The sequence below is a fragment of the Ambystoma mexicanum genome, chromosome 10 (genome assembly GCF_040938575.1).
Source record: "Ambystoma mexicanum isolate Mex_15411 chromosome 10, UKY_AmexF1_1, whole genome shotgun sequence".
Classification (NCBI taxonomy): domain Eukaryota; kingdom Metazoa; phylum Chordata; class Amphibia; order Caudata; family Ambystomatidae; genus Ambystoma; species Ambystoma mexicanum.
Window position 1 is genome coordinate 447,420,103 of NC_090932.1, and position 24,319 is coordinate 447,444,421.

Below are 24,319 nucleotides of genomic sequence, written 5' to 3' on the forward strand. Positions count from 1 at the left end.
GTGACAGTAAAGCCTCGACTTTCTAACCTGGGCTAGCCTGGGACAACCTAGTTAACTTTGCCTGACTTTAATTTCATCCTTTTTGCACCAACTACCTACAAGACTCTTTGGGCATAACCCCACTGTGTGAACCTGGACCCCTTCTGTGTGCTCTCTCCAAGAGTGGGCCCTGCAATTGACTTCCTTGCTCTCCAGTAGATCTCTGCCTATCCTGCCTGACTATGGTTCTTTGTAAAAGTATTGTAACTTGTGTGCTTCCATAACTCTGCCTTTTTCCTCCCTTTCTTTACAACTTATTAGAGTGTCATCTTATGTTAAGCGCTCCCCTCTGTCTGAAAATAAGTGGTGTTTCTCACTAAGACTTGTCTAATAAGTGAATAGGGTTGTATATATATGATAGTGACTGTGTGCTGAATTTACTCACCTCGTTTTTGCTAGTGTAAATTACAAGTGTGTTTTTAAATAAATAATTATATACTTTTACACCAAAGCTCTGGTCAGTGTTTGTTTGTACTACTGTGTCTCTGTACCTATTGTGTATACTCTGCATACCGCCTAACTCTTCTTGAGGGAAGTCTGACTGCTCAGCCACAGCTACCAAGTGAATCTGTGTGGTACAGACTGCTACCAAGTGGGTTTACTGCTAAACACCTGTAGTCTTAAATCTTTTGCAGTGGTCCCTAAGGGAACTGCACAGGTTTCTGCCTAACACTGGTGTACAGCGGTGGGATTTGTATTGAGTATACATTTTAGTGTGCTTAAAGATACTTTAGTGCAACTAACCACAAAGCTTAGCACTAAAAGAAGTATTTTCTAAAACCGGTCAACTATGGAAAGTTACAGTCAAGAGTCCCTTGCTACAAAAACTGCTGATTGTTTAAGAGTTCTCTGTAAGCATAAGAATCTCCTGACCAAAGGTAAGAAAATGGAGCTAATAGAAAGGTTGTTAGCAAACCAAGTCTGGATGGTGGTTCAGAGGAACCTACCACTCCAGCAACTGGAGATAACAGCAATGATATTGATATGAATGTTAGTATTGATAGCTTTGAGTCAGAAGAAGAAGAGGAGGCGGAAGATGATAGTGTTGTCTCCCCTGGACCTCTACCTGCCCTGCCAGCTGTACCGACTGGACCCTTAACAGGTCCCACACTTAATCCTAAATATATGGAACTAGAAAAAATGAAGTTTGAATTAGAATTCAAAAGAATGAATGCTCAAACAGAACAACGGCACCAAGAACTAAGGCTCAGAGAAATGGAGCTCAACCATGAGCTAGAAATGAAAAAAATTGTCTGTGGAAAGTGCTTCCCTCTCCGAATCCTCTAGGAGTTCCAGTCCCAAATGACCCCGATGCCTAAGGAGTTGGTGGGTATGTATGAACCTAAGTTGGGAATGTTTCGACTGGTTGAGTTTGTTTGAATATAATCATGGGCTCCAGAACATTACAGGAAATGAGTTACTTTCCTGGTTGTTCTCTAGGCTCCCCCCTGTTGCAACTGATGTGGTAATGGAGTTGGGGGAGGAGGATAAGAAGGATTATGAGTGTGTGAAACTAGCTTTGATAGCTAGATTTAGGAAGACCCTTTCCCAGTACCTTAAGAGGTTTAGGACCCTCAAAAGGCATGATGGTACCCCTTGGGCTACCTGGGTGAGTGAAAGTTTGAAGAACTTAGAGGGATGGATTAAGGATTACAAGGTGAACACTTATGAGGGAATGACGAATCTTGTAATGTTGGAGTCAATTTATGATACCTGCTCTCCTGAGCTCAGACAGCACTTTGCTGATTCAAAGGAATTAGATTCCAGGAAACTAGCTAAGGCTGCTGACTTGTGGATTGCCAACAGGGCTACTCACAAGGACTCTGGGGTAACTCAGAAAAAGGATGAGGGAAAGCAGCCAAAAAAAGACTCCAAAGAGAATTCTAATAATCCCATTCCCAAAGAGGGCCCCAAACAGAACAATAAGGGTAAACCACAAGGGAAACCAAATCAGAGTAGTGTACCCTCTGGGGGTAAACCAGAAGGAGGTCAGAGCAAGCCACCATTCCAGAAAGCATTTGGTAAATACTTTGTGGCTCGCCTGACCATGTGAAAGGAGATCCCAGATCTAAGGGTAAACCTTCAGGGGTCCAGCTTGTCTCCTAAGCCTTCGCTCCAGAGGAGGAAGTACAAATGGCAAGTGGAAACTTTCTACTGCTGGCTGATGAACCCATTGGAGTCTCGGCCAGTGTTTCTTTAGTGTCTCTGGGTCTGTGGGAACAACAGAATTTAGATGTCTATAACTCTATCCCAGATAATACTAAAGAGTATTATAAGGACAGTTTCCAGGTGAATGGTCAGGAGACTCCTGCCATTAGGGACACTGGGGCCAGCATAACTGTGGTGGATACATCTTTTTTTCTGGCTGAGGATGTTGCTAAGGCACCCAAACACCTCGCCAAGTTAGCTGGAGGGCCTGTGCAGATGCTTCCCCAATTACCAGTTCTCATCCAGTGTAATGACATGACTGCGAAGATATCTGTCAGCATACAAAGTGAGGTAGCAGGGAGGGTTCTGTTGGGTAATGACCTGAAGACTCTTGGAGTAGTATCACATACCCCCAGAGCTCCTAGTAAAAGGTTACAGGAGCTCACCAGACCTTCAAGGGAGAGAACCATGAGAGGTACTCCCAAGGAGCTGATGATGAAAGATATCACTCCTACTTCACTGGAGTTACAACTTGCTATCACTGAACAAAAAGAAGCAAAGGGGAAACCCAAGACTTCCAAGAAACAGCCAACAGCAAGCACTCTAGTGCTTCCAACAAGGACTTCCCCGAGGTTGTCCAAAGTTACACCTGTAACCCCACCTCCAGCTGAGGCTGAGAGGGAGGTACAACCCTGTCTGGTGGAACTAGACTCTGAAGAAGAGCTAGTGGAAGGCCAGGAACTCATTGGAGATCTGGATCCTGTTGACCATCCTGAGCTGCAGTCTTTACTAGCGGAAGGTGGACCCAACAGGACAGACTTCAGAAAGGGACAGAGAGAATGTCCAACTCTGGAAGGTCTTCACCAACAGGCAACTTCTCAGGCTGATGGGCAAGAGCCTGGGAAGTATAGGCTGCACTGGGAAGATGGCTTCTTCTACAGTGAAACAACTGTGTCTGCACCTGGAGACTACAAGTGGCTCGTAGTACCTCAAGAAAACAGACAACAGTTCTTGCAACTAGCCCACGAGATTCCTTTGGCTGGTCACTTGAGTTTCAAGAAGACCAAGGAAATGCTCTCACTCTACTTTTATTGACCAAAAATGGGGGCTGAGGTAGATAAGTTTTGCAAAAGCTGCCATACCTGCCAGACCTCTGGTAAGGTTGGGTCCAAGAATGTGGCACCTTTAGTGTCTCTCCCAGTAGTGAAAGTCCCATTTGAGAGGGTACGGATTGACATTGTTGGTCCCCTTGATCCCCCAACCTCCTCAGGCAACAGGTTTATCCTTGTTGTAGTAGACCATGCTACTAGGTACCCTGAGGCAATTCCTATGAGGACTGTTACAGGTCAGGCTGTGGCTAAGGCCCCCGTTGGTATTTTTACCAGGGTTGGGTTTCCTAAGGAAGTAATCTCTGACAGGGGGTCAAATTTTATGTCCCACTACATGAAAGCCATGTGGAACACCTGCAGAGTTACTTACAAATTCTCTACCGCCTTCCACCCTCAGACAAATGGATTGGTAGAAAGGTTCAACAGAACCATGAAGAGCATGATAGGTGCTTTAGAGGATCCCTTTAAGAGAAAGTGGGACCTTCTATTGCCATGTCTTCTCTTTGCTTATAGAGAAGTCCCTCAGGAGGGAGTACGTTATTCTCCCTTTGGACCTCTCTATGGCCATCCGGTCAGGGGTCCATTGGCCCTGATCAAGGAGGGGTTGGAGAATGCTCCTTCCCCCAAGCCAGTCAGAGTGACTGACTATGTGATAGGTCTCCACAGGAGAATGTCACAAATGATGGCAGAAGCTAGTGATAACCTGAAAGCTGGACAAGACCTGGTCAAGCATTGGCATGACCAGAAGGCTAACATGGTTGAGTTCAATCAAGATCAGTTAGTTCTAGTTATGATCCCAACAAGGCAGAGGGCCTTGCAAGATAAATGGATGGGACCCTTCAAGGTTGTGGGCAAACTTGGAGAGGTGAACTATCTGGTGGACTTGGGCAATCCCAAGGAGGCTCCTAGAGTCTTCCACACCAACCGACTAATGGCGTATGTCTCCAGACCTGAAGTAGGAGCCTTGCTTCTGGCTTCAACGGAAGAGGAAGAAGAGAGCGCAGCTCTACCTGATCTCCTCAGAGGCTTACCCTTGGATGAAAAGATTGAAGGAGTAAATCTCTCTTCAAATCTGACACCTGAGCAACAAGAAGTGTGCAAAGCCACGTTAAATCAGTTTGCCTCTCTGTTCTCACTTTCAGCAGGCTTGACCCCTTGGGGACAGCATGATATACTCACTGGTGACTGTCTGCCAGTCAAAAGCAGAGGATATAGAATGTCAGACAATGTAAGGACCTACATCAAAGGGGAGGTCAAGAAGATGCTTGATCTCGGGGTAATAGAGCCCTCTATTAGCCCATGGTCTAGCCCAGTTGTGTTAGTACCAAAGGCAGGATCCAAATAATTGAGATTCTGTGTAGACTATAGAGCTCTTAATGCAGTCACCAAGACTGATGCCCACCCTTTGCCAAGGACAGATGAGTTGGTGGATAGACTTGGTTCAGCCAAGTTCCTCAGCACATTTGACCTTACGTCAGGCTATTGGCAAATAGCCCTGACAGACCATGCCAAGGAAAAGACTGCATTTTCTACCCCAGTTGGCCTATACCAATTTAAGGTGATGCCTTTTGGATTGAAGAATGCACCTGCTACATTCCAGAGAATGGTGAATCAGGTTCTGAATGGGATGGAAGACTTCTGCATGGCATACTTGTATGACATTGCAGTGTTCAGCCAATCCTGGGAAGAACATGTGAAACACTTAGGGTATGTTTTGCAGGCTCTTGGACAGGCCAATCTGACCATAAAGGCAAGTAAATGCCAAATTGGTCAAAGTAAGGTGGTCTACCTTGGGCGTGAGGTAGGAGGTGGAGAAATAAGGCATTTGCTCAGTAAGATTGAAGCTGTGCAAATTGGACAACACCTACTATGCAAACCCTGGTGAGAGCCTTCCTAGGCCTCACTGGGTATTACAGGAATTTCATTGAGAACTATGGGCCCATAGCTTCTCCACTGAATGTTATCTCCTCTCCAAAATTCCCTAAGAAGGTCAAATGGAATGAGGAATGCAATCAGGCCTTTGGAAACCTGAAGTAAGCTTTTTGCCAAGCACCAGTACTGAGAGCTCCTATCACCAAACTGTCATTGTGCAGACAGATGCTTCTAATGTAGTTATAGGTGCAGTCCTTAGCCAACTGGATGAGAAGGGTAGGGAGCACACCATTTGCTTCATCAGTAGAAAACTGAAGGGTCCTGAGACAAGGTGGGAAACAATCGAAAGAGGATGCTTTGCTATTGTGTGGCCACTGAAGAAGTTTAGGCCATACTTGTATGGTTCTACTTTTATCATTCATACTGACCACCAACCCTTGAGATGGTTAATGCAAATGAAGGGAGAAAATCCCAAACTATTGAGATGGTCTATCTGCCTGCAAGTGTTTGATTTCACCATTGAGCACAGGTCAGGGTGTCACCATCAAAATGCTGATGGACCCTCTAGGATGTATGTCATCGACTAGAGGTATGAGGTTCATCCAGGAGTGGATTAAATCCTCCTGTACCTTAGTCTGGGGGTGGCAAGTGTTAGGGAGAATTCTCTGTAAGGCTAATTTCCCGAACCTAGTGAGTCACCCAGCAGCTTTGCTGGATTATCGGGGTTTATTTTTTTCTCTCCTGCTTTTTTTTGCCAGAACTCGATTCTAAAATGGCGTTTGTGTTCTCTTCTGTGACTCCAACCCAAGTCGAGACCTTTGTTCCACTTTTTGGCGGGCTTCTCCACAGAAGCCTCCAAAAGTGGTGCCACTCTGTCTGGGTACCACATGGGGTGTGGGAGGGGGTTTAGGCACCCTGGACTGAGTTACCTTGGTAACTCAAGTCGCACTCTTGTGTGATTGGCCCAAGTGGTGAGCCGGCCGGCTGACCACTTAGCATGTTTGATTGACAGCTAGGCTGAGTGAATGGGGGTGTGCTGCAGAAAAGCAGGGTTTTGGGACTGGAACTTCAGAAGTCGCCACAGGACCTAAGAATCCGAGGAGGGAGAAGCTGAGCCGACCTGCAACGACGACACCACCGGTGGAGCCCTGCTGAACCGTCTCACCACTTTTCCCGATGACAGAGGAGATCTCCAGTCCGGAGAGTCTTCTTGCTTTGACTGGTGGGGATAACCAGTTTTGCCTTCTTTTCACCTTCCTGCAACATTTCATGGCCGCCTTGCCCGTGCCAAGCACCCCGGCAACCGGAATACGACGGTTTACCACTACCGCGAAGAGAAGGGTAGTACCTTTTAACCGGAGGACTCCGCGGCTGGTTTCTTCCCTGGCAGTGCAACTACCTTCATCTTTCCTCCACGGTGAGACCTCTTCTTCCTCTGGACGAAACACCAACTTGCACCTGCTGCCAGGAACAACTGCTCCCGCTGGAGCTTCCTTCACACTTCAGGTACTGTGTCCCGCCTGGCTTCCCTTGCGACAGATCATTCGGAGTGACAGTAAAGCCTCGACTTTCTAACCTGGGCTGGCCTGGGGCAACCTAGCTAACTTTGCCTGACTTTAATTTCATCCTTTAGCACAAACTACCTACAAGACTCTTTGCGCATAACACCATTGTGTGAACCTGGATCCCTTCTGTGTGCTCTCTCCAAGAGTGGGCCCTGCAATTGACTTCCTTGCTCTCCAGTAGAACTCTGCCTTTCCTGCCTGACTGTGGTTCTTTGTAAAAGTATTGAAACTTGTGTGCTTCCTTAACTCTGCCATTTTCCTCCCTTTCTTTACAACTTATTAGAGTGTCATTTTATGTTAAGCACTCACCTCTGTCTGAAAATAAGTGGTGTTTCTCACTAAGACTTGTCTAATAAGTGAATAGGGTTGTATATATATGATAGTGACTGTGTGCTGAATTTACTCACCTCGTTTTTGCTAGTGTAAATTACAAGTGTGTTTTTAAATAAATAATTATATACTTTTACACCAAAGCTCTGGTCAGTGTTTGTTTGTACTACTGTGTCTCTGTACCTATTGTGTATACTCTGCATACTGCCTAACTCTTCTTGAGGGAAGTCTGACTGCTCAGCCACAGCTACCAAGTTAATCTGTGTGGTACAGACTGCTACCAAGTTGGTTTACTGCCAAACACCTGTAGTCTTAAATCTTTTGCAGTGGTCCCTAAGGGAACTGCACAGGTTTCTGCCTAACATTTGGCGTGGGTCATTGTCGGGCCGACTGCAAGCCGTTGCCGTGAATTAACATCACGTGACCCGAAATTAGAAGGCAACGCTGTGATGTAGGCGCATTGCATGGCAGCACGGAGGACATATCTACTGATCGTGGTGCCTCCCGTAATCTTCCAGTGAATGGTAAAGTGAAACGTGGCCGCCAGCGTTGAATAAAGCTGCCAACTGCCTGTGCCTGAGCGGCGGCGCTGCGCGTTGTTCCAGTGACCCACAGGTAAGTGATGACTGAATGTGACATTGATGACCTTTCAGAGATAAGCCTGTCGTTCCGTCCACGTTACCAACACTGGGCAATGAGGCTTATAATTTGCCTGTTATTCCAATATGTTCGGATCCCTTCAGCTTTACTAGAAACCGATATTCACCCTTGGACCATTGGTACACCAGAAGTTGATTCGTCACAATAGTAGCACAGATAGGATCTAGAAAAATAATTCTGGGATTGCTGAGCCAGAGGTGTCACATAGAAACGTGAATGTTTTTGGTAACACAGGATTGCAGAATGGTACTGACAAATCAATAGGTGTAATGGCTGGGCCCATAGATGTGAACTATGCATGAATGTTCCTTGTTAACGTCAAGATAATTTTTACGTTATTAATTCAGCTATACTGCCAGCATCGCTACACGTATTTGAGCAAAGGCACCTCCAAAGTAGAGTTTAAGATCGTGTAACCAAAGTTCTGTTGAGTAAATGTTCTATAAATGCGCTGAGCAGCTTGTAACCGCACATCTCAAATTCGTGCTAACATTAAATTCAGTCTTAAACAAAGGCACGCTGAGCTATACCCCCAAACCTCAGCTACGCAAATTTCATTTCTAACCTACTTTCCGAAACCTGCACGTTGTGGCTTCCAAGAAAAAGCCAAATACCTCTGACGTATCTTAATGTTGGTGTCTCCACACACACATTAACCACTGTTCCTACTGAAGAGACGCATTAAACCAATTAATCATTTGCAAAAAGGAGAACCCTGGTGCAAGTTTTATAGGGCTGACAAAAAAGGATTCAAATGCTGGAAACACTTATAAGGTCGTCTAGAGAGAATTTCATCCATAGATTTTACTGGGGAAAAAGCAAAATGGTGATTTGTAAACACACAGTAGGTAATTAGTCAAAGGCTGTTGTTACAAAACCTTCGTAAGAATGTACATTATCTACAGATCTTCAAATTCCAATGTGTAAATGTATGCTTAATCCTTACAAAATGTAAAATATGTAAGTGTCACTAGTCTTTTCATGCAATAAAGCTTCAAATACATATGCTTGGAAATGCAAAATGCAGAAGCGGTCATTAATAAGCATCACTAAGAAGGTCGCCCCACATTGTCGGAAGCCATTTATTTTCAGCAATGAAAAAAAACATGTGCTCCTGAAATAAGAGTATAGGGGACAGAATATTGATATTTTATTTGTATTGAGCTAATGCACAAGTGGTTAAGAGCGCGACAAGGCAAGGGAGGGGAACAGGGGAGAACAAAAACAACGATCTACAATAAATAAATAGTAAAAGGCAACAAACAGTGGTAGTGCAGCCAGCAAGTGGCAAGTGCTGGGTTTAAGGCAGCAGACAGGGTATGTCTGATAAGTGCAGGGAAAGGGTGGGGAGGGCTGTATGGTTACAGATACAGACCCCAGTGCAAGGGATTGCCAGAGGCAGTGCGGGTGGGTGGCAGGGTGAGTAGGTACCTGGGCCCGGAAGACAGAGGGTAGGCCAGGTGCACGGTGCCCTGGAGAGAGAGAGAAGATCACCAGGGGAGAGGAGGGGCAAAGGCAGAAGCAAAGAGGAAGGTCTTGAGGTGCTTCCGGAACCGTAGATGGTTCTCCTCAAGTTTCAGAGTGGCAGGGAGGCTGTTCCAGAGGGAGGCCCCAACCGAAGACAGAGATCTACCCCCTGCTTGTTTCTTTGAAAAACGACTGACCCAGAGGTAGTTAGAGGTAGAGGAGCGAAGAGCTTGAGAGGGGAGGTATTTACGGAGGGATAGCTGAAGGTATTTTGGACACAGGCCCCAGAAAGCCTTGTGGACAATGCAGAGAGTTTTGAATGTAATCCTTTAATAGAAAAATGTGGATAGGTCTCTTGTGAAGGGAGTTGTCCCAGGAACGTGTTCAATTTAATGAATTATTCCCTTCCCTAATTATGAATTACAGAATTGCTAAAACCAGCAGCCATCACAGCAATAATTTCACCACTACTTGGTCTTCCGCGATCAAGTCCACTAAGTCCATCACCTCCAAATCTACCACTGCCATCACCACATAAAGGGACATCTTGTCTTTGACTATATCCCTTATCCTCAGGAAGGCAATGTAGAAGACGATAAAGTACTCCAGATCCGAAACATGAAGGAGGACACGAGAATGCCTCTGGTGGTGGTGATTATCATTCTGGTTAGGAAATGGTGTGGAGCAAGACAGAATGGCACACCAGCAAAGTTTGCATTGCTGGAGCGCTGCCATAGTTCTGCATTGGACTGGCTCACCAACCTTAATTGCTCGATCGATCTCTTATCCAACGACCCTTGTATTTGGTCGGATCATCACAAAATAAACTTCTCCATCAAAGCCACCACACAACACCCTGCGCCTATCATCGCTCCAGCCATAAGCACTAGAAATAAGAAAGACATCACACCAGATAAACCCCTACCCTTATTACTCATCCTTCTTGATAACGCGGCCACTTCCGACCCCACAGTCTTAGTAGACATTTACAATCAGGCAATACTGAAAGCATTGAATACCATTGCCCCCCTAACATTGCGGAAACCTAAACCACAACGTCACCTGAATACTTGGTTCACGCCGCAGCTTAGAGAACTACGTAAAACTAAGAGAACTGCAGAAGCACACTGGAAAAAGTGCCCTTCAGTAAATAATAAAAATGAACTAATTCTAGCAACCTCTAACTATAAACAAGCTATTATACTTGCCAAAAAAGACACCTATAACAAAAGGATTGAACAAGCAAAATCTAACACAAAAGAACTTTTTAAGATTTTAAAAGAATTAGAATCTCCAATTGCCCCTGTTGATAAATGTGTCACAGATACAGTATGGTGCAGCAACATCCAGAAGGCACTTCTAGATAAAATAGCCTGTTTACAATCTAAATTCAATGGCAAAAAAGAACTGCTTTTCGCCGACCCTGATCACAAACAACTTCCTAACAAGTCACCTACCTTCGAGCCAACCTGTAAACCATTCAGTTTCTCACCCCTCTCAACTTGGGAAGTAGAAAATATTATTAGGAAACTTAATCCATCTAACTGCCAAGGCGACGTCTGTCCTGCTCCAATTATCAAAGCAGCAGCTCGCGAACTGGCACCTTTCATTACGAACCTTATAAAGACCTCCTTCAAAACAGGAGTAGTGCCTGATAACTTAAAAGACGCCTGGGTCATCCCACTAATCAAAAAACCTACTCTTGACACAGCCGACCCCTCTAACTATAGGCCGATAACAACTGTACCCTTCTTACTAAAGATACTAGATATAGCAGCCTACCTGCAAATACAGGCTTACCTAGAAACAAACAATCTGCTCGGACTAAGGCAATCCGGCTTCCGACCTAGACATGGCACGGAAATTGCACTAATAGATCTCACTACCCAGATTCAAATGCTAAAAGACAATGGCAAACTAGCACTGCTCTTACTGCTTGACCTATCAGCAGCTTTTGACTTGGTTAACCACCAAACGCTCTGCCACCACCTGAAATCTGCAGCTCACTTTTCTGACTCAGCCACTGCTTGGAATCGCTCCTTCTTGGCTAACAGAAACATGGGGTTTTTTTCTCCTACTGACTCAGCTGAACCCTCACCAGTCCTGTGCGGTGTCCTGCAAGGTTCTTGTGTGTCTCCAACGCACTATATTGTATTCACGAAGCCCCTCTTTGATATCCTTGACTATCTCGGTGTCACGTATACTAATTATGCGGGTGACACCCAGATACTCATCCCTATCTCGGGTGACTACGCAACTGATAGCAAAACTTTCAACGAAATAAACGCAGTAATACAAGCATGGATGGCACACCACGGACTTTGTCTCAATGACGAAAAAACTGAGTTGATTATCCTTGGTACTCAAGCTAAATTAAAAAAAACTAAATACTGCCTTCAAATCATTTTCTATTGATGGCAACTCCATCCCTGTCTCTAATAATACTAAAACCCTCTGTATCTATCTAGATGCCACATTATCCTTCACCAAACAAACCAATGCAGTAGCGTCCTCAGCCGCCTACACATGTAAACTTATTACCGCATGTAGGCCATTCATCTCTGTTCCCAACTGCATTACGCTTGCTAGAACGCTGGTCTTGTCCAAAGTAGATTATTGTAATGCCCTCTACCTAGGCACTAGCCGCAAAAATATTCACAAACTACAAGTAACTCAAAATAACGCCATTAGAGCAGCCCTCAACATCCCTAAGAAGTCTCATATCTCTGAGACCAGACGTAACCTACACTGGCTCCCAATAGAGCGTAGAATATCCCTTAAATGGCTCGCACTTACCCACAAAGCTAGGGCTAACATCGCACCATCCTACATCTCCAACCAACTTACCCCACTCACATCTACAAGACCACTTAGAACAGCCCAAACTAACAATATGGCTATACCAAGATTCAAATTCCATAACTCGGGAGGAGTTAGTTTCCCTGTACAAGCCTCTAAACTTTGGAACACACTACCTGCTCCAATCAGGTTTGTCACCTCATTCAACGTATTTAAACGCAACACCAAACGGTGGCTTCATGACCTGGACACATTGTCAGCTTAACTCCCTAGAGCATGTATTTACTGCTTCACATACTGTAATTATTATTACTATCTGTCTCACCCCTGTCCACCGCCGCAATTGTAACATGCTTGCTTATTGCTGTACTACCTTTGTATATATTTACTGATAACCACAATGATTTGCAACTGTTGACGACTGCTTGATATTGTAACTGCATTCTCTGTAACATTGCAAAAACGTACGCGCCCGTATGCCCCTGGGCCTGGTTGCGCTTTATAAATATACCAAATACAATACAAATACAAATACAAATAAAGAATCAAGTGAACTTTTAAATATGAAAAAGAAGATTACATGTGCACAAAGTGCTGTAGCGAATTAACCATTCAATAACTGTACAGACGCTATAACACAAGTAGACTGAGTCATCATAGAAGCTGGCTATACGTACTGAATAGAATGCAGGCAAAGCCGCCACTGTATAGAAGCTGGAAATCGCTATCATGAATTTATTAAGCCAGGACTCATAAAGAGGAAAAGGAAAACTGTGTCGCAGCAAGAATAAGCTGAATCATGGAGCTGCAAGACGAGGTTGTCTGGTCTGGAGTCAAGACCGGAGCAGCCAAGACCAGCTATCTGTTCTGGAAAGCAGCGAACATGCAAAGGATGATTCGTCCCTTGTTAAGGTGCAAAGAAATAACACCAAGAGTGGCAAGTTTAATTCATTTAAAGCATTTCAAACCTGTAAAATGGACCAAATCGTGGTCTCCTATCACATGAGCCAAGGATGAAAATAGAGATCGGACCTGGAGTCCCAGAACATGATAGTGAGTGCTTGGACTCCCATGTATTCAGAAGACAGGGATACTTTTGCAAGGCCAAGTTCAAAGACAATCTTCATGGCAGAAGGCATGGGTGATGAGAGATGCTGGGCTAATTGGGTGGGGAGGTAGTGTCATGCCCCATCTCCTTGCACCTGGGTCTGGAATTATGTGCTGCAAAGTTAAGCGAATGTTCCAGGCATTGCACACGCATACCAACCAATTGTAGTGGTCCATATAATGAAGGACCTTATATTTTGAAAACCAATGACAAACTGTGTATCTAATGTTTCTGAAGATTACCTGTTTTAGAGGTAGGCATATATTGTCCATCTGACAGAAAACAGCCAATCAGAATCCTAGTTCCTATAGATAATATACTTAGATGTTACCCATAAACCAATATCGACCTTTAGTAGCTTTTTAATTATTTGCCACAAGGTATGATGTCACCTCTGATGTATTTTTGACATATGAATCATGTTTTGTGAAAAGACCGAGAAATCGAGTGAACATCCATTGATGTTTGTTGTAACTCTCTGTTTTAGATAGTTGTTAATAAAACAGTACTTTGCAATCTTCCTGAGATGGTTTGGTTATTTGGACTCAGAGTTATTCTGTGTGATCCCATCCATTACATGCACGTTTCTAAAGGGCCCTAAGCTCATGTGGTAGCGGTGCAGATAGCTCAAAGGATCCAAAGTAGTTCAGCTCCACATTTTTGGACCATCGGGCATCCTCCGCCATTAGCTGGAAGATCGCAGAGTTTCCTGTGGAGAGCGGCCAAATAGAAATAAATTTGCAAGAAGAACCGAGATGGTGGGCAGGTGCTCCTTTGAAGAAATCCTTGCCTGGTTTCCATGGGTGCTCAAAGTGGTCGGATCGTATGAGGAGTCGATACCAAAGGCTTTGAGTCAATTAACAAATGACGACTAAGGGGAATGTAAAATAAAGAAACAGGATTGTGATAATTTTGAGTAACAGGGAAATATTGTGAAGATAAAGAGAAACTGGCTAGAAATCCTAATTCCAGTGAATTAGAAAGAGACATTTGAAACTCCAGCAGGAGGAGGGTGAAATATAAAATGCACAGTCAGGACTGCGTAAGGTAATGTCTCAATTCCTGTACAGTGTAAAAAATAAAGGCGAGGGAAGAGGTGATCATAGTGTTTTATGAAGTGGAAAAGTCTGACTAGTCTAAATTTTATCTGTTGAGTACAATATCAAGGTTCAATAGAAATTGTGAAGAGTTCAAAATGCAACAGTGAGTAAAGATAAAGTGTAGCAAAACGATTGGTGTCAATCAAAATAATAGATAGGCCATTGAAACAAGATGATTGAGCTGTGATTGATGGTGCTTGCTCATATTTTTGGTTTTTAAAAAGGTTGAAAAGTGGTGATTTAAGCCAAGGTAAAAGGTTTATTTAATGGTCTGGTAAGTATTGACAGTCAATTGAGAGTTGTCATCATGGGGGATACTCCTCTCATGCACCCATGCAAGACACTGCCAAAACATATGCCCAAGCTCAAACAGTACACTGCAGAATGGGTAAAAGGCACAGCAGATGACATGTTCATGCCAGGGCCACAAGGGGGATCATTGTCATGAACGGTATTGCAACACATGACAACATACATGCATGCTGCATACACAGGGAAGAAATTAGAGAAAAGATTAGCGATTTTAGAGCTTTGGGAAATGTATCAAGAGGAAAGAGAAGACCCACCACCTGAGAAATGTATGCTCAATCCACATAAGGGAAGAGGCCTTGAGCCCTCAGCTCCCCTTACCTTGCCTGTAGCAAAGAGTGTTGCTACAGAAGAGATAGGAGTGTATAATTTAAAGGAATTAAGAGCAGCGAAGGGGTAGAGTAATCCAATATATGAACACCCCGCTTAAAGTAGCGACGATAGTCCATAAGAGAAGAAAAGAAAGGAAGAGATTTATAAGTTCATACAAGATAAGGAAGAAAAAAGTGAGCGGTCGAATTTGCTGACAGGAATAGACAGGGAGATTAAGAGATGGAAAGGAGAAAAGGATAAGGCTGACGAGGTAGTGCTTGTACAAAAAGAATGGATGGTAGGACAGATTACACAAGATAGATGGGAAAAGTATCGAGGAAGTTAGGCAAAGAGACGTTAAGGACGAACAAGAAAGGAAGTATAAGGAATAAGAGAAAAGACTGAAATAGGATTAGGAGAAAGAAAAAGCAGAAATTGGCGAGAACACATATATCAGGAGGAGCAAGAGAAAATTGAGGAACGGCAGAAGAACAAAGAAAATACGACAATAGACAAAAAGTGATAGAAGAAAGGGACAGAAAGGAAAGAAAGATAGATGAGGAAGAAGCCCACAGGGACAAAAGATTACAGAGATGCAAAGAAGAAGAGGACAGAAGGGAGGGAGGAAGTGCATGTGTTAGAGGTGGCGTGTGACACCCAGGCCCCCCGCATGCACACAAACGCTCTCACGCATGCAGGCAGAGAGACACACAGGACGCGTGTTGTGGGTACGGGGTCCCGGCTGCAACTGCTGGCGGGGACCTCCTTTATTAACAACGCGCATGCCCGGGCCCGAACGAGGCTCGCACATGCGCACAGTGCGTACGTACTACGCAATATCCCTCCCTTTTCCCCAAACAATGAACAAGTCCAACATTAACAAATAACACACACAACCTGGGAACACAGGAACAGTTCTCGACCTCGTAAGAGACAGGGTCCATGATGAAGTCCTGGAACCTCGTTGGGCGCTGTCACCCCTCCCGGCTCGGGTACCTTCTGGACTCCTCTCGAGGGGGTTTCTGTGTCCGTGGGACCTCTGGAGGGCCTTTGTCCCCCAGCGGCGATCCTGGTACAGGTCACGGAGAGGACCCCTCTTGCGGCGCGGGTGGTGGTACTGCCGGCAGGGCGGTGTCATGACCCTTGCCCCTGGCTCTCACTGGCAAGTCAGCCTTCCAGTTAGAGCCAGGCCAAAGGCTTTAAAACCTCATCCAAGACTGTCTAGGAGTCAGTCCTGGTGCCTTTGGCACCAGGCTCATAACCATCATGAAGACCGACATTAGAATGGAACTATTTACTTGGGACTATTTAACTTGGGCGGGTTCAGCCAACATGGAGGCACACACATAGCTCAGTTACAAGGAACTGAGCTATGCGGTCTAGTCTTTTGGGTGTGGCAGGCCTGGGACTACTTAACCTGGACTACTTTGGGTGTGGTAGGTCTGGGACTATTTTACCTGGACTACTTTACCTGAGACTATTTAAACCACACCCAAACAGCAGAACATGCTTTGCGTTATTCTGCTGTGTACAGCGTAACGCTCACTGTGTCCAGTTCTTTGATGCCAGTTTACCTGAAAACAAGGACCTGCAGAGAGAGAAAGAACTCTGCGAAACTTACCTGGAACAGTATCCTGTCTTCAATCCATCGCCGACTTCAGTTCCACTCACCTGAAGGTACGAATTCCATCATCCGGCACCCCATGAATCCTGGAATACCATAACCTGGAAAGAGGAGAAAGAAAGACATTAGTAAGCGGTTACTCACGTTTCATTCCGAATGAAGAAAGCCACACAATTCTTACCTGGATAGTCATCTCCTGGTCAGTATCATTGCTGGAACATTACGGCGCTCGGCGAGGAACATTGCAACCTGCAAGTAGAGAAAAGACACATAATTAGCAATATAAAAGGTGAAACAGCGCCGCTCATCGTGCATTACTCAACGGACAGCATCGCGCACACCGCGCTTTCGCCTACTGGCCCATGCTCATCTTCAAACTGCATGACAACTCCAAAATACCTTTCCATACTGAAAAGGAAAGAAGCAAGACATTATTATTCGAACTAAGAGGAACATAAGAACTGCATATAAAGACTGTAAAATCAGCAAAGTCGCAGTAGGCCTGGATTTCCACGGTGGGGGGCTTGCACCAGTGAAGTAACTGTCGCTGCTCGCCCCCTACATCTACGCGCCCCTGCCATGAGGAGCAGGATGGAGAATCCACCTTCTACAATATTAAGGTGAGGAGAGGGCCCAAGGGGCGGGAGGAGTTGAGGCCAAGGGATGTGGGAAAATATCAAGACAATCTGGTATTGAATCCAGCTCTCCTATATTGCAGACCCATCTTTAACCAGAGGCCTTACCAAGGGACCGGGAGAGGATTCGAGAGTGCAAATAATCCAACCAGGGCTGGGTGGCGTCCCAGTGGATACCAGGTGAGCGTAACAGGTGGCCTCGATCTGCTTGAAGTGTGATACATTCCGTGTGATGGTTCCCCTTGCGTTGGCCACCGTGACCATGGACCCCTTGACGTGGTTCACCCCTAACGGCTGGGCCTCATAGGGGAGAGATAACTTCCCCTCCGGCCTTCTGTTCTGGACCAGGACAGTGTCCCCTACCTCGATCGTCTTTGTGGGCAAGTTCCTGCGGTTAGTTTCCCTGCTCGTTCTTGATCCATCGCTCCATGCATACACAGTTGTTGTCGATCACCCCAGGGCGGCGCCCATCTACTTCCAGCAGCAATCATCTGGGGCACCAGTTAAATAGTGCCTCGGCCGGAGCGACCCCGGAGGCTTGATGTGGGGTTGTCAAGTACTCTCGCAGGAATTCAAAGAGGTTTTGAGACAGTTCCCCTCCTCCATCCAACGAAATTCGGAAGACCTTTTTGAGTGTCTGCATGAAGTGCTCGGCCTCACCATTCGCCCTGGACCAGAGCGGGGTGACCGTCCGGTGTTTGATTCCCCTTTTCCTCACAGTACCTGGCAAATTGCTGCCCCTGGAATGGCGGGCCATTGTCCGAACACAGCTCAGTGGAGAACCTGTGGGTGGCAAACATCTTCTCCAGTGCCAGAATGGTGGGTCGCTGGGCCGTTGACTCTACCAGCTCCACCTCAGGAAACCGTGAGCATTCGTCCATCACTGCGAGAAAGTACAGTCCTCTGCCCGTAGAGCCAAAGTCAGCATGCACCATCCCCCACGGCAGTTCACTTCTTTCCATGGCTCTGACTGGTGGACCCCTTTCCGCCAGACTGGCCGCTTGGCACGGTACACATGAGCGCACAAACTCGGCCACCCTTTGCTCCAGGTCCGGGAACCACACCTTCAGTCTTAGGCGTGCCTTCGTTTTTGCGGTTCCTTGATGCCCCTTGTGGGCCAGTTGTAGCACTTTCGTCACCAAAGCAGGCGGGATGATAATCTGAAGCCCTCTCAGCAGAAGGCTGTTGTCCGCAACCGAGAGCTCATTGCGCACCTTCCACAGCGCTTGGAGATCCTTCTGGGCCCCGGTCTCCCTTCTGGCGTTGTTAGTGAGCACCTCTCGCCACTCCCCGCTGTCCATTGCCTCCTTGATGATCAGGAACATCTCATCTTCATTCAAAGCATCGGCAATCTCCTGGTGTGCCAGGGCCACTAGCAGGGCCGCCTCCACGACATTGTGCACCATCTCAATGCAGTCCACCACCTCGGCAGTGTCTCGGGGGTGCTCGGCCCCTGGATGTCTGGACAGATAGTCTGCTGCGTTATGGGTGCCCGGGCGATACTGTAGCTTGACCCCATATTCTATCAGTGACAGCATCCACCTCTCGATGTGAGACGGTGGCTTAGAGGAGGCGCATGCCATGATCGGAATGAGCGGCTTGTGGTCGGTTATCACCACAACAGGTTTACCCAGAATGTAGATCCTAAAGTGCTTGCAGCCCCACAGAATGGCCAGGGCCTCCCGCTCAATCTGCGAGTACCTTTTTTCCGTTTCTGTGAGCGTCTTGCTGGCATACGCAATTGGACGCATGAGTCCCTGAGAGTCCGCCTGCCTGAGCTCCGCCTCCAGCCCCACTGGGCTGGCATCCACGACTATCTCCGGCTCCCTGTTCGGGCTAAAGTACGCCATGGTTTCCTGGCCCGGCAGAGCATTCTTGATCTTGGCAAACGCCCTTTGTTCCTTGGACGTCCATGCCCATGCAACGTTGTTCCTCGTCAGGGCCCGCAAAGGCTCCGACAGTGATGCCAGATCGCAAATGAATCGCCCACAATAGTTCACCATTCTGAGGAAGCTTCTTATCTCAGCCGGTGACTCTGGCGGGGCCGCCTCACGTATGTCTCTCACCTTCTCCGGGTCGGGCGAGATGCCCCCTGCATGGAATATGAACCCGAAGAACTCGATCTGGTCCTTGAGGAATTCACATTTCTTACAGTGTAGGAGTCAGCCCCAGACCTTTGAGTCTCGCCAATGCTCGTTCCAGCCTCTTCAGGTGTTCAGACTCTGACTGTGCAAACACCAGGATGTCATCTGACATGTTGATGACACCTTTTAGTCCCGCCAGGGCTCCCCGGATGATGTTCTGGAAAACTTCTGCCGCTGACGAGACCCCACAACGAAGTCTTTTAAACTGATATAGCCCTTCATGGGTCGTAAATGTAGTTATGTACCGCGACTCCGGGTGGAGTTCTAGCTGGTGGTACCCCGACCTCAGATCAAGCTTGGAGAAGACTTTCGCCCCCTGCAGCTCACCCACTATATCATCCAGCGTGGGCGTAAGGTGACGCTCCCTCTTAATGGCGGCATTTGGCAGTCTCATGTCCACGCAGATGCGGACGGCCCCTGGTTGCTTGGGCTTCGGTGCCACCACTATGAGCGAGACCCACGGGGTTTGGCCCTCAACCCTCTCGATGATGTCCAAGTCAATGAGTGATTGAAGTTCCTTCTCCACCTGCGCCCTCAGATGGAATGGAATTCTTTGATGTTTGAGGGCCGTCGGCCTTACGGACCCGTCAATGTAGAGTCTGATGGGGTCACCTTTCAGCTTTCCTACACCTTGGAAGATGCTTTTGAACTGCTGCAGCAGGTGATCAATGTCTGTGTGGTACACCGCCAGAGTGAAATGCACGATGTCGAGTGCTTCAAAAGCAGGGCAACTCAGTAGGGTGTGCGGGCTCACACTGGTGACAAAGAACCTCGCCTTGATCTTGTTTAGCCCGTTTGACACCGGGGCCACAAAGACTCACTGAATCGGCAGCGGCGTGTCCTCCCCAAAGGAGTATATCCGAGCTTTGGACTCTTCTAGCTTGGGAGGACCCAGGAGAGCCTCATAGTGTCCAGCAGCTAGCATGCAGACTGATGCCCCTGTATCAATTTAAACTTGGGTGGGCACATCACCAATGTTCACAGTGCACGTCGGTTGCCTGCTCTGCCATGATCCTGTAGCGATGCTCGAGATGAAAAACATTTCCTCATCATCTTCCTCCTCCTCGGGAATGTCCAGATCTTGCACGCCCTGCTCAATCGATGACACACCCCTCATGCGCCGGGGTTTACCCCCGCGGGAACTTGCTGGCCCCCTCAATGCAGCCACTGGGGTTGAGGCCCTGCACACTCTCGCATAGTGTCCTGGTGTGCCACACCTAACGCAGATTCTAGTCTTTGCAGGACACTCCCCAGCATGTGGTAGGCCATATCCACAGTACGGACAGGACTGCGGATTTCCAGGCGCAGAAGGACTGTCCACTCTTTTGGGGGCCGAGCGCACCCTACCTGGGGCAGAGCGCCCGATGCAAAGGCGTCCTCACTCTTCCCTGGACGCATTGTGGCATCCATGTTCGCGCCTCTGAACTCCACCAGTTCATACTCTCTCCCAGTGTCAAGGATTTGCGGCAGCGTCAGGCCTGACTCCCTAAGCAACTACCTCCTCACCTTCCCAGAGCTTTACCCCTGAATCAACTGGTTTCCGCACCATCTCCTCCTCATTCACCCACCTGCAGGTGCTTGCGAGGTGTCTCAGCCATGCAGAGAACTGGTCCAATGATTCTACCCCTTGCTGCTTCTCAACGCACATCACAAACCTGTCGAAATCGACATTCGCCAAGGGGAGGAAATGGTCCTGGAGGGCCTGTATCACTGCATCATAGGTGACCACCTGACGATTTAGCGAGTCATAAATCCTGTGGACCTCCGTGCCAGCTGAGTATACCATTGTGGCCACCTTCGCATCATCATCCGTCTCCCCTGAGGCCCTGAAAAACATTTCCAACTTCTTCACCCAAAGTAGCCACTTCGGCCCCAGTTTGGATGGTGGGCCTGTGGTGTCAAATTCAGGCATGGGTGCCAAGGGTACTATGCAACCTGCATGGGACTGGCACAGGGGCTCCCTCTTCTTCCTCTTCCTCTCCCATGGTGGTGACTGGGTTGAGGGTATCGCTGTTGGGTCAGCCCTGAACAGCCTGCACTGACCTTCAAGTATCCAGGACGGGTGTCCAAGCACCAAGGGGCTCAGGTTGGAGGCGTGGTGGGCCTGCAGCAGTTGTGGGTGGTGCCCTTAGTCTTTTCTTCTTGATAAGCCATGGCGTGTCCAAAAATTGATAGAATATGATCCAGACCACAGCCAGCGCACAAGCACCCGTGTGGGCCGCAACCGTTGTGATCCGCGTGTATCCCAAGATGGCTGCCGGCCAAGTGCATAGGTTCACGACCGCATGGGGAAAGAAAACACTTTCTCCGACTTAGCTGCAGCCGGAGCAATGTCACGTTCCCCACCCTCATAGTTCCTCGTCGTTAGTGCTAGAGGTGGCGTGTGACCCCCAACCACCCCGCATTCACACACACGCACGCATGCAGGCAGAGAGACACACGGGATACGTGTTGCGGGTACAGGGTCCCGGTTGCAACCACTGGGCGGGACCTCCTTTATTAACAACGCACATGCGCAGGCCCGAACGAGGCTCGCGCATGCGCACAGTGCGTAAGTACTACACAACACTATAGAATCTGATAAAATGAGGATGCCTGGATTTGTTATCATTAGAGAATCATTAGAATCATCATTACCCAATCATTACTCTTTGCTATGGAATCATTCCATTATTGCATCCTGTTTAGTAGTACATGAAGAAGTAGCATCATTACACTATCCACATTATTAGACTGCCACTTTGTATGCATTAGCCATTTTCATTATGCATTTTAAGAGAGAAATAGGCCCTGTTATATGAAGGGTTTGCTTAGTTATGTTATTGCCATATATGATTGAAAGAGATGCTTTTAGAATGATATGTTTGTATTACAGTGCTTGCCATTAAGAGAGAAACGTTCTAGGCACTAGAGAGAACGAATGAGGCCTGAAATGACACACTGTCATATTTGAAAATGACACGTAGAGCCATTTAGAATGCCACATTGTTAAGCTTTGTAGTTATGCATGTAAAGACACCGTGTTGAGTGTGCACTTAGAATTTGTATTATGCTTTGAGGATAGTGCTTGGCATTGTTTGAATGCGTTAGGCACTACATTCGAGAATAGAGAAAGCATTAGGCTGGCATTTGAAGCCATTTCTGATGGAGACAGAGAAGCGGCACTGGGCTTAGTGTGGAGTTGTTATGGTACACTGTGAGGAGGAATTCGTAAACAGTAGCTTTGCAGGCAGACAGATGACACAAACATTTGCCTTAGACGGGGAGACGGCCTGGCTAATCAGCATGGTTGGTGTGCCACGGAGACAGCAATGGTGGGAAGGAGCGCAACATGGGGAGATGAGAGAGAAGCCTTTTCTGGCAAGGAGATGCTTTGAACACAGGCACAGAGAGAGGATTTTGTGATGCAGACAGAGCCAACAGTGGAGTTTTTGGAGGAATGGAGGAATAGATGGCGTTTTGCACTGCACACAGAAGGCCAAGGCAGAGATATGATGTCCAATGTCACTTTGACACAGAACACGTAGTGACCAGAACACGAAACAACTCGCATAACACAGACTGGCAGGCATTGTTAAATGCTGACAGAGGAAGAGACATCCTTAGCTTATAGAACCATGTAACCATGGAGAAATTAGTGTGTCATTGGATTAAAATAAGCAGAGGTGAAGAGAGAGGAGGGTGCCTAGCTTTTTGTTAGCTGCTGGTAGTTGTTGGTAGTTGCTGGTAGTTGCTGTTGGAGAATGGGGTTAGATACAGATGTAGTTTGTTCGAGTTAATTGCTGATGGAGTTTTGGATGCAGCTGATTTCTGAGAATGAGGGAGAGATGTCTTGGTGCAGCAGAATCCGATGCCTTTGGGAGGAGGAGCTTGGCAGAGCTTGGCAGAAGCAGTTCGAGTGACCAGATCTTAAGGGGCCTGTCACTGCTGACTGACTGATTGCAGAGTAGCGGGAAGAGGAGAGACCTGGCCCTGACAAAGACCGAGACAGAGATGCACAAGCAAATGGGAAGTACGGTTTATGGCCTAGATAAACTGATTGATTAGAACCAGTGGAGAAACTTTGCTGATGGGTTTGGGGAGGACATGACATCTGAAAAGGAGCTGCCCAGGCAAAATGAGTGGGGACAGAATGGTGTGCTATGGAGGTTGAAAAAGGGGGGACGGGCATTCCTGTCCCCCCCTAGAATTACGCCCATGATTAGAACAGACACTGACACAAAGAGCATTGGGTTTGGGAGAAGGGGAAATCAGACAGGGATTGTCTTAAGAGAGTGAGTGTAAAGTATGGTGGATTGGTGTGGATTGGAGAGGATTGATTCTGCATGAAGGAGAGGATTGCTGGATGTTTGACACTTCCATTAGACTGCATTAGAATCACAGGCTTGCATCACAGGCTTGAATTAGAAACCTGTAAGGCTTATAGTTATTGCATGGTAGATTTGCACCAGAAGCATAAAAGGTGCACATTTGATATTGGCTAGAGTTTTACAATTGTCTGCATCATGCTTTGTTGTGCATAAATAAATGTATTCCATTGTTATAATAGAATCGATTCATGTGTTTTTTTGTGTCTTGTGTTTTGTGTCCATAGAAGTAAGATAGGTGTATGTTATTAGACGTGAGATAAGAGTAACACAGTGCACAAAGGCCCTAAAATACAAAAGCAGGGGGGTACAGCAATCCACCCCCCCTAGGAGATTGTCTAAGATTGTCTAAGACCGGTGCATGGTTGCCCAGGGGGGCAAGACGATGATTAGGATTAGTTTTCGGACTAACAACATGGCGCCCGTAATGCGGTACTTCATTAATGTTGACTGATAACATGGAATTGCAGCTGGCTTGTTGGTCCACTTATCGGGTTTGCGGCAGTCGAAGTTTGAACATTGTGTGCAGCTGTGGTTTTTTTTCTGTTAGTTCGTCGTGGGAATAGATTTTTTATGTTTCATGTTTTGTCTGTCTTGGGGATGTTATTGAGTTAGAACATGCTTAGTCCACAATTTTTGTTCACCGTAGGAAGGGGAACGTAATTGTCTGACTGACCTTTGAATCCGGAATTGAATTTGGCATTGACCGAGAGCAGTATTTTATGACTGGC

General features: G+C 46.8%; 1 long non-coding RNA gene across 1 annotated transcript in view; it reads left to right on the forward strand.

Moving 5' to 3' along the window:
- Positions 1–24,319, forward strand: part of LOC138491482 (uncharacterized) — a 56,418-nt gene that overhangs the window by 26,564 nt on the left and 5,535 nt on the right. The window lies entirely within an intron of this gene.